Here is a 10,076-nt window from a genome sequence, read left to right on the forward strand (position 1 = left end):
AACTGGCCTGTGATCTTAAAAAATGTCAAACTAACGAAAGTCAAAGAAAGAGTATAGAGCTGTTCCAGACTGAAGGGGGCTAAAGAGACATGACAGTGATTCTGAACTGGATCCATTGGCCATGCAGGCCATTACTGGGACAACTGGCAAATGTTGAGTGGGGTCTCGGGATTAGGTGGTGGTAATAGGCAATGCTCCTGTCCTGGTTGTTTGTTTGTTTGTTTTTGTTTTTTTGAGGTACGCAGGCCTCTCACTGTTGTGGCCTCTCCCGTTGCGGAGCACAGGCTCTGGACGCACAGGCTCAGCAGCCATGGCTCACGGGCCTAGTCGCGCCGCGGCATGTGGGATCTTCCCGGACCGGGGCACGAACCCGCGTCCCCTGCATCGGCAGGCGGACTCCCAACCACTGCGCCACCAGAGAAGCCCCTGTCCTGGTTTTGATGGTTGTATTTTGGCTGTGTAGGAGAATGCCCTTGATTGTATTTAGGGATAATAGGGCAACAACTTGGCAAATTACTCTCAAAAGCTTCAGGAAAAAAAAGTCTTTGTATTGTACTTGCAATATTTCTGTTTGTGATTGTTTAAAAATTTTAATGGGAATAATAATACAAGGAAAGAGGAAGGAAAAGAAGGTATAAACCAGGGGTCCCCAACTCCCGGGCCATGGACTGGTACCAGTCTGTGGCCTGTTAGGAACCAGGCCGCGCAGCAGGAGGTGAGTGGCTGGCGAGCAAGCGAAGCTTCATCTGTATTTGCAGACGTTCCCCATTACTCGCATTACTGCCTGAGCTCCGCCTCCTGTCAGATCAGTGGCAGTGGTGAGTTGTATAATTATTTCATTATGTATTACAATGTAAGAATAATAGAAATAAAGTGCACAATAAATGTAATATGCTTGAATCATCCTGAAAACGTCCCCCACCCCCGGTCCATGGAAAAATTGTCTTCCATGAAACCGGTCCCTGGTGCCAAAAAGGTTGGGGACTGCTGGTATAGACGAGAGGATGGAGGAGGGGAGATGGATGAGTTCTGAGTGTTTGGCCATCAGTGCAAAAGGCTGTATTTAGCCACTTCAGGATTCCAAGGAGAGAGCTTTGCAATAGCAATGAGAGAATCCTCACAGTGACAGGATGGTAGGAAAAAGGCACATAATGGCCCATTGCCATCTAGGTTTTCTCTCCTCCGTGACATCCAGCAGGACAAGGCATTTATTTTATCATCGCTGAGTGGCTGAGAAACAATGAAGCTGCCTTAGAGAATCAGAGGACACAGCAAGTGCTGAAAACATCAACTGGATTCTTTGGGGCCTAAATATACGGGGATCTCCTAGAATCTGACAAGAAATCACAAGAAAGGTGCATTTTTAGATGAGAGCAAGGTATGACAGAGGAAGGAAAGCAAAGGTCGGCCGCCTTTTGGTTCAGGGTTACCAGCAATATCACAGCAACTATTCACCCTTCACTTCCCAGAACAGCTGTGATTGTTACGCTTTTGTCCCTATCAGCCCAGACTCTCTACTATCAGTTCACGTGTACCTGCTTGAGGTCTAGAAAAGCTGATCCCTGTAAGCAGTGTCTTTGGTACAGCGTCATTCCCAGAAGAGGAAAGGAGAAAGAGAAAGCCTGGAAAGTGGAGTAAGTAGAAAGCGAAGGGAGAGAGAGAGCAAGGGTGAGGGCGCATGTGACAGTGTAGCTCTACGTGGTCCCCCCACACCCCGCCAGCCATACGCACCATCACCTCTTACCTCAACTCAGGATCAAGCCACAGTCCTCTCAGAGACAAAGTTTTTAACTCACTTCATTTTGGGCTTCCTCCTTTTAATGATGAAGTCTTCTGTGAAGGAGACAAGAAATGGAAAATAAAGTGTACAAAGGAAGAAAATACTAATCCTTACTTTCATTTACTACATGAGGACCATGCCTTAAAAGGAGCTCCTCTAGGGACTTCCCTGGCAGTCCAGTGGCTATGACTCCGTGCTTTTGCTGCAGGGGGCACGGGTTCGATCCCTGGTCAGGGAACTGAGCGGCCAAAAAAAAAAAAAAAATTAAAATAAATAAATAAAGGCTTTTGCCCATGCTGAAATTAAAAAAAGAAAAAAAAGAGTTCCTCTAATTACACTAGTAGTCAGAAGGTTGCTGTCTGTATTTGAGCTGAGCTGTTGGCGATGGTGCCAATCACGGTTTTTGGTGGGTGGAATCAGACAGTCATGAGTCTGTAGCCCATAGCTGGCCTGAAACTGTCAAATAAGTGAAATCCTGGGCTCCTATAGTCATGAGGATATTCTATAATGTGACAAAGCTAGTAATATGGACTCAAATAACCGTTGTGCCATGGAGGGTCGTAAGGAGCCTGGGTTATTGTCTTCCTATAAAGAGCCACAGCACTCTATTCAACTCTCTACCATCCCAACTGGTAGTTGTGTACATGTGTACACTTACATATGCTCATACTATTTTGTCACGAGTATGTAGTTCTCACACCGTATTGTGGTTGCAGACACCATAGACACTCCTTTTTCCTCTCCATAAAATTCTGAAATAACCCCTTCAGGAATACCTGGGACCAGGTAAACTACAACTATAATTGCTCTCAGAACTCAAGTGCTGTAAGGCCAGTATGGAAACTGGTGTGGTGGGGATATAAAGAATCTGGAGTCAGACACATCCAGGTTCATATTTGGGCTCTGTCACCTGGTACTTGGTGACCTTGGCATGTTATTTAATATCCCTGAGCTCAATTTCCTCATCTATAAAGTGAGGATAAAACCACCCAACTCGGGACTTCCCTGGTAACACAGGGGTTAAGAATCTGCCTGCCAATGCAGGGGACATGGGTACGATCCCTGGTCCGGGAAGATCCCACATGCCGCGGAGCAACTAAGCCCGTGCGCCACAACTATTGAAGCCCACGCGCCTAGAGCCCTTGCTCCGCAACAAGAGAAGCCACCGCAATGAGAAGCCCGCACACCTCAATGAAGAGTAGCCCCCGCTTGCCACAACTAGAGAAAGCCTGCGCTCAGCAATGAAGACAAAACGCAGCCATAAATAAATAAATAAATATTAAAAAATGAAATTAAAAAAAACAACACCCGACTCAACTCAGTGTTGGGACCACTGGATGCACCAATGTATAAAAAACACTGAATAGCACGGCTATTGCACAGTGAGCACCTGTAGCTGCTTGTGCTGGTCCACCACACTTGACCCTGTGTCCAAAAGTATAATCTCCTCAGTGTTTGCCGGGCTGGGTTCCTTCTTGATCACTGTTAGTTTCATATTTCCCAAGTTTCATTCATTCTAAGGAATGAAGGAATTTCCTCAGCTTAAAAACTGTGAAATGGAGTGTGCCTTGTGATCACTCTCCACTGGCAGGGACAATTGCATGGTGGTTGTCATTTGGCTGTACCTGCATGGACTTAGTCATGGTTGTTCACATTAAATTAGGTACATTGGTTGTACTGCATGCGTTGCATTTAATTGCCATTTAAAATGTGTTCCCAATGGGTACCTGAAAATCTTTTGTTGACACCTTCTTGTAAGATTGAGAAAGTTTCTGTATAAAACTTGCAGAATGCACATCAGAGGCTTGGAAGAAGGTCCAAGAGACCAGAGTGGAGCACTCCTCTAAGAAATGCACAGAGGATGAGGGCACACAGAGTGACAGATAAATATTGTGTGGAAGAATCCCAAGTAGTAAGAAAGCATTGAGTCACATAATTAGCTGCATTTTTTTTCTTTCTCAGTGGTCCATAGTATAATGATGTATCTTATAATTGATGGATCTCAGATTTGATAAAACACAGTAGTTGACTCTTGCTCATCCACAAGTGGATGATAGAGTACACATTTTGGGGGAAAAAAATCACTTAACAAAGTGACAACATCCACATATTGGAGGGTATGTCTACTGTTCACAAACATGCTACTCTGTATGTGCCCTGTGGCCGTTTCGCAGCACAGTCATTTATGTGGGTTCCAGAATCCCTGGATCTGAGAACAGTTCCTCCAGAGAGAGGATGATCTCCCAGGGGAGCAGGTGTAGCTGTGGATCCAAGGTCACAGAGAGGGAGGAGAGAATGAGGAGAAGGAAGGGCTCCAGGGGATTGGTAGCCAAGACCAGGCCTGGCCCCTCTTGTCCCCTTTGAACCCCGGAACAAAGGTAGGCGTCAGCTAAGGAACAAAGAATGTAACCATATATTTTATCTTCTCTGGTTTGATGCTTTTTATTGTTTGTTGCTAAATATTTGTTCTGGAAATACTTCGATACTTTTGAATTATGTGTACGGATGGTAAATGTGTGCTGAATTTTAACTAGTTTTGTTGTAACTGTGATTTGAGATTATCTCTCTGTATACCAAAGCCTCCACCCCTAACCTCTTCAGTTATGCTGGTTAATTAATCAAGATAGCACTGCTCTTACGGCATATGAATCGTTCTGTGAAACCAACTGTGTGGCAGTGCACACGTGTTTTGTCAGTGGTCCAAAAGCAGGGTCAGCTGTTAACTATTTACTAGGACCACTCTTAAAAACTGGAGATAGTATTAAAGTTTTGGTATATATATATATATATATATATATATATCTCCATATATATCTCATATCTTTCCAGTTTTACAAATTGCTTTAGCTATATAATATATACTAATATTTTCCCATGACATTAGATATTTTAAAAAACAGCAGTTACCAATCATGGTGTGGACCTATTTGGAACATCACAGTCTCTTGTAAGATGTGCCAAAATGAACTGCACGCAATGGTTCAACCGATGTTTGGGAAATAGTTTTCTGTTAAAGGGCAGTGGATGATTCAACGTTCTCCCTCTGATGAGTCTCCTGTGCTCTGCTGTGCTTTCTTGTGGGGAGATCACAGAAGGGCAGCCTGACATTTTGCTTAACTTACTGTGTTTGGGGCCTCCTTTTCTCAGGCTGCAGGTTTGTAGTTCCCGTTGTTTCTGGTGTCTGCCCCCAGTAGCTAAGGTTGGTTCAGTGTGTTGTGTAGGCTTCCTGGTGGAGGGGACTAGTGCCTGTCTTCTGTTGGATAAGGCTGGATCTCGTCTTTCTGGTGGGCAGGACCGCATCCAGTGGTGTGTTTTGGGGTGTCTGTGACCTTATTATGATTTTAGGCAGCCTCTCTGTTAATGGGTGGGGTTGTGTTCCTGTCTTGCTAGTTGATTGGCATAGGGTATCCAGCACTGTAGCTTGCTGGTCGTTGAGTGGAGCTGGGTCCTAGCATTGAGATGGAGATCTCTGGGAGAGCTTTCACCATTTGATATTATGTGGAGCCGGGAGGTCTCTGGTGGTTCAATGTCCTGAACTTGGCTCTCCCACCTCAGCGGCACAGGCCTGACACCGGGCCAGAGCACCAAGACCCTGTCAGCCACATGGCTTTTGGGAAGTCTGAGGTCTTCTGCCAGCGTTCAGTGGGTGTTCTGTAGGAGTCGTTCCACATGTAGATGTATTTCTGATGCATTTGTGGGGAGGAAGGTGATCTCCACATCTCACTCCTCCACCATCTTGAAGGTCCTCCTCAACAGCTTGAGTTTTAATGGAAATTGGGAAGGGGAGAGAGTGAAAGTCTGGGAGCTAGCATGCAAGTGTTTTCATTGGCTTTTCTGACCACTGAAATCAGAGAGTGTGTCTATAAATGCCCTGAAAATAATACCACTTCCATGTAGTCTTTCCCCGCACTGATATATTATGATAAAACATTTTCAAAGCTATAACAAAGCTGAAAAAATTCTATAGTGAACACCCATATACCTACCACATAGTTTCTCTTTTTTTCTTTTGTTGTGTTATTTCCATAATGATGTGAAAGCTCTTGAATGATGGGGTTTACCTGTCACTCATTAGAACTGGTCTCTGTGATACTTGGAGCTTGGAGGTTAGTTCTCTATAGCACTTTGAAGCATAGCATTTACTTAGTTTTTTTCTAAGATTCTTAACACAGCAGTAAACATATTTTTAGTATTGGTCCATCACAGTCATAGGTTGCAATTCTGGTTGAACCTTAGAGAAGATATAACTGTTGTGGCGTCCCTCTCTTCTGACAATGGGGCCCCAGCTAACCTTTTAGCTTTGAACAGAAAAGCCCTGTGTTCTAGATCTTCTCTCTCATTTGAATAATTTAAAATGACCATATTTCCACAAATTCATTCAATTCAGTCACTTATGGAAGAAAGTTTGAAAAAATCAAAATGTAAAAATCATCAGAAAACTTGTTTTCAAAGAAAGTCTCAATGAAACTATTTTTAAGAAAAAGAAATTCAGTAACCAGGTGTTAAGTCTCTGAGATTTCTTGCTTGCTCTGGTTGAAACTAGAAGGAAATGAAACTTTAAGGAAAAGGGGAAGGTGGAAAAAGAATAGACATTTTGCCCTCGAATTATGAGAATTCATCGAACTATCCTTTCCTTCTCTCTCAGGTTCACACCAAAGTTGCAGTAGGCAGACAGTCACTTACATAGAGGTGAGGATGAAACAGATCTGGAGATCTCCTGGATGTCTACTAGAAGTCTCCAACTAGCACGTTTCCAACTCTTTTCACATTTCTTTGGCAGGTATTTTCAGTCTACTGGACAGGCAACTTACCACTTAGTAAAAGAAGCACAGGAGGCCAGACTTCCCTGGGCATTGTTCTAAGGCTCCTGCATCATAATGTGCTGACATAGTCTCTGAAGTAAGAGAAGAACCTGGGAAGCAGCAGCCCTGAAGGTCAGCCCCTAACCCTGGGGTTAGGTGTTGCTAGCATTCCTGTGGAGCTGCACAGCTCAGGAGCAGTAGTTCTGGTTGCCACGTGAGGTTTTCAGAGGCTTCCCTGGAGAGAAAAGCCAATTTAGTCATAGGATCACCATGGAAAAGATATCATACTGAGAAAGTTGAAAACACTATCATTTATCATTCAAGTGATAATTTATCATTCAATCTACCAACATCCCAATTTTCAGAGACTTAAACATACTTAAGCCGCTTTGTGCTTCTATGAAGAAAAACTTCTAAAGAAGGTAGGATTCTTAGAGGGCAGAGGCCTCTTTATCTTCATACCTCCAGTTTCTAGTATATTCTGACACGTGCTGTAGTAGGCACTCAGTAATTGTTGGGTGAATGAATGAATGTAAAGAACTGCATGGTATTCTCTCTCTGAAGTTCTCCTCTCTCTTGAAGATACATGATTAGGTTATTTGTCTTTGCTTTTCTCTGTGGCTTCCCTGTCAGATTGTCCTTCTTCACCTTTGTGTTGTGGTCCAGTGCTGCAGATGCCCACCTGTCTAGCCACTCCCTCCCCTGCTCTTGAGGATGGAAGGGCACCAGGGGATGCTAACTCACCACTTAGGCCTGGGGGGCATGACCTTAGTGAATTAACTTCATTTGGGTCACCATATTCTAGATTCAAACACTTGCTTTGGACTGGGCCCAGAGGATACTCAGTCTCTCAGAATAAATATCATCTGAGTTTTTGAGTGGATGATAGGGTTCCTATTTCCTTAAGAACGGTAACTTCCATGTGGGACCATGTGTTGGGGTCAGGGAGACCACAGCATCCACTCCCATAGGATGTGTATCAGGCAGTTTTCCTAGAAGCAGTGTTGAGGGCTGGATGCATAAATGGAGTGTTTACTGGCATCAAGCTCTGGTGATAACTCTCCACGTATAACTGGCTCAGCCTGCAGGCAAGGGCAGTCTGTACATATGCAGGATCAAAGGGTTTGTTTTATTTTTGCCTCAGACACTCCCTTTCCTGTCTTTTATCCTGAATGCCCTCTTTCGGATGGACAAATTCTTTCTCTAGTTGTATGAGTACCATTGGCTCTTTCTTCATTCAGCATATTTGTTGTGTGATCACTTGCCATTTTCTGTGCTTCCTGACTCAGGACCAGGGTACATGTCTGCATAAATCTGATTCATCTCTTCCATGTTGTTGTTACTAATTCTGATGTCTTGATGAAACTCTTCGTTTCTCACTTCTATTTTTTTCGAGGCTACTGGTATCTTAAAAAGTGAAGAAATACCAAAAGAGGGAAATAAAAATCATGGTATATTTTAAATATTTACCTTTAAAATATTAATGCTTTTTAATGTGCACAGCGTATGAAACCATACTTATAACTTTACATGGAGATGATGTCATAGTTCTGAGTCTGAGGCACTTTGTTGAAATGAGGTCCATGACCAATTAACCTTCTGTCCTTGTTCCTCATGAGATGTGCCAACTTGCTCATGCCTGCATGGGGTCCTCTCTACTGCATGTCCTAAGCATGGTATGAAGTTTTTATGCCAGATTCTGTCTCTGGCTCCCTGGTGAGTGCTATACAAGGTCAATTCTGTTGGTCAGTTTAGCAATGAGTACCTACTATTTCCTGGGGCTACAGAGGTGAACAGTCTCTGCCATTAAGTGGAGGAGGGGTGATGTAAGCAGATAATTTCAGTGGGATGCAGAGATAAGTGGAAGCACAGATAAGAGGCACTAAGTCCAGTTTGGGGATTTAGGGAAGGGTTCCTGGAGGAGTTAATGTCCAAGGTTAATCTTGGAAGATTAGCCAGCCTGAGCAAAGGCATTGAGGCATAAAATGACATGCTTTGAAGGGGTAACTGCAAATGGTCTGCTGTTAAGTGAGGGGGGAAAGTGAAGGTGGACGAGGGAGGGGCTAGATCACAGAGGACTTTAAAGAACCTAACTGGGGGCTTGGACTTAATTTGTTGCAGCAGTTTTCTAATGAGGAGTTTTAGCACAGAGAGATTTATGCTCTGCATTGATCACTTTGGTAGCAGTGTGAAGGACAGACTCAGGGAGGGCAATTCTGGAGGCATACGGATTAAGATGGTAGCAGTGGGACTAGAAAAGAGAGGGTTAATTTAGGAACTATTAGTAGAGTTGACAGAACTTGGTGACTAACTGGATGTGGGAAGTGAGAAGAAAGAGTGACTCAGAGGTTTCTGGTTTGGGAAACTGGGTAAATGGTGGTACCATTAACCAAGAAACAAAACACAGGCAGAGGAACAGGTGTAGGAGGCAGGAAGGATGAGTTCCTTGTTTGAAGGAGCCCTTGTCTAGCATGGTGCCTTGTATTCAATAGGTGTTTAGTAAATAAGAGGCTTTTTTCTTAACCTTCAGTGGCTTCCCATGCTCTTAGGCTATTTGACATATATCATAGGGATATGTGTGTGTGTGTGTGTGTGTGTGTGTGTGTGTGTGTGTGTGTTCAGTATACACCCAAGAGCCTATACATGTGTGAGCGTGATCTGGCTGCATCCTGGCTTCAGTTCTCTCCAGCTGTATCTCAGAACCCTCCCCTCTCCCTCATCATGCTTGTCTCCTTTCTGGTGTTGTATTCTTTAAGCCCTTTCCTCTGTCTGAAATGCTCTTCTCTCAGCTCTTAACATGCGGGGCTTATTTTCATTCTTCTGATCTGACTTCAAATGTCACCTGTTTAGAGAACCCTTTCCTCAATCCCCGGACAAGTGATTGTCTCTCAGCTCTAAATCCACCACTGCATTTTACATTGTGGTGCTGGGGCTGGAACTCAGCTAATGACATTTTTTTTTTGCCAGCTGGCTTCCTGTTAGGTTGAACAATAGGCTGCATTAGACTATGGGGAACTCAGCAAGCAGAGGGAGCGAAGAAGGGACTTGTGTTCGTTCCTGATTGCTTCTTGATTCTCTCTGTCACCCTGGTAATGGCAACTTGTTCTAGCCTTTTTTCCCCCTCACTCTCAGAATTAGCATCTGGGCAGTGCCCTTTCCTTGGAGGGTTGAGTCCTAGCTCCAAGAGGTCTAACCTCTGAGCTTCCAGATTCTGATAATTCTAACCTCTTCCTCCCATCTCCCAGCCCTAGTTTTTTGTGGTATCCGCTTCCTATAGTTATTATCTCTGACATTTCCATGTTTCTTTTGTGCTTTTCCAGATCTCCAACACAGATTTAACTTATTGTTACGCTAAAGTCTCTTAGTGTAATTTCTGCCTTTCTTAATGGCTGGATCTTACACGACTGAATATGACTTAGGGCTCCATCCAGTTACTAACTATAATAGGATTTTCTTCATAGACTTTTCATAATCTGTATTTCAAAAAAAATTTT

This window comes from Delphinus delphis, chromosome 2 (genome assembly GCF_949987515.2).
Source record: "Delphinus delphis chromosome 2, mDelDel1.2, whole genome shotgun sequence".
Taxonomy (NCBI): domain Eukaryota; kingdom Metazoa; phylum Chordata; class Mammalia; order Artiodactyla; family Delphinidae; genus Delphinus; species Delphinus delphis.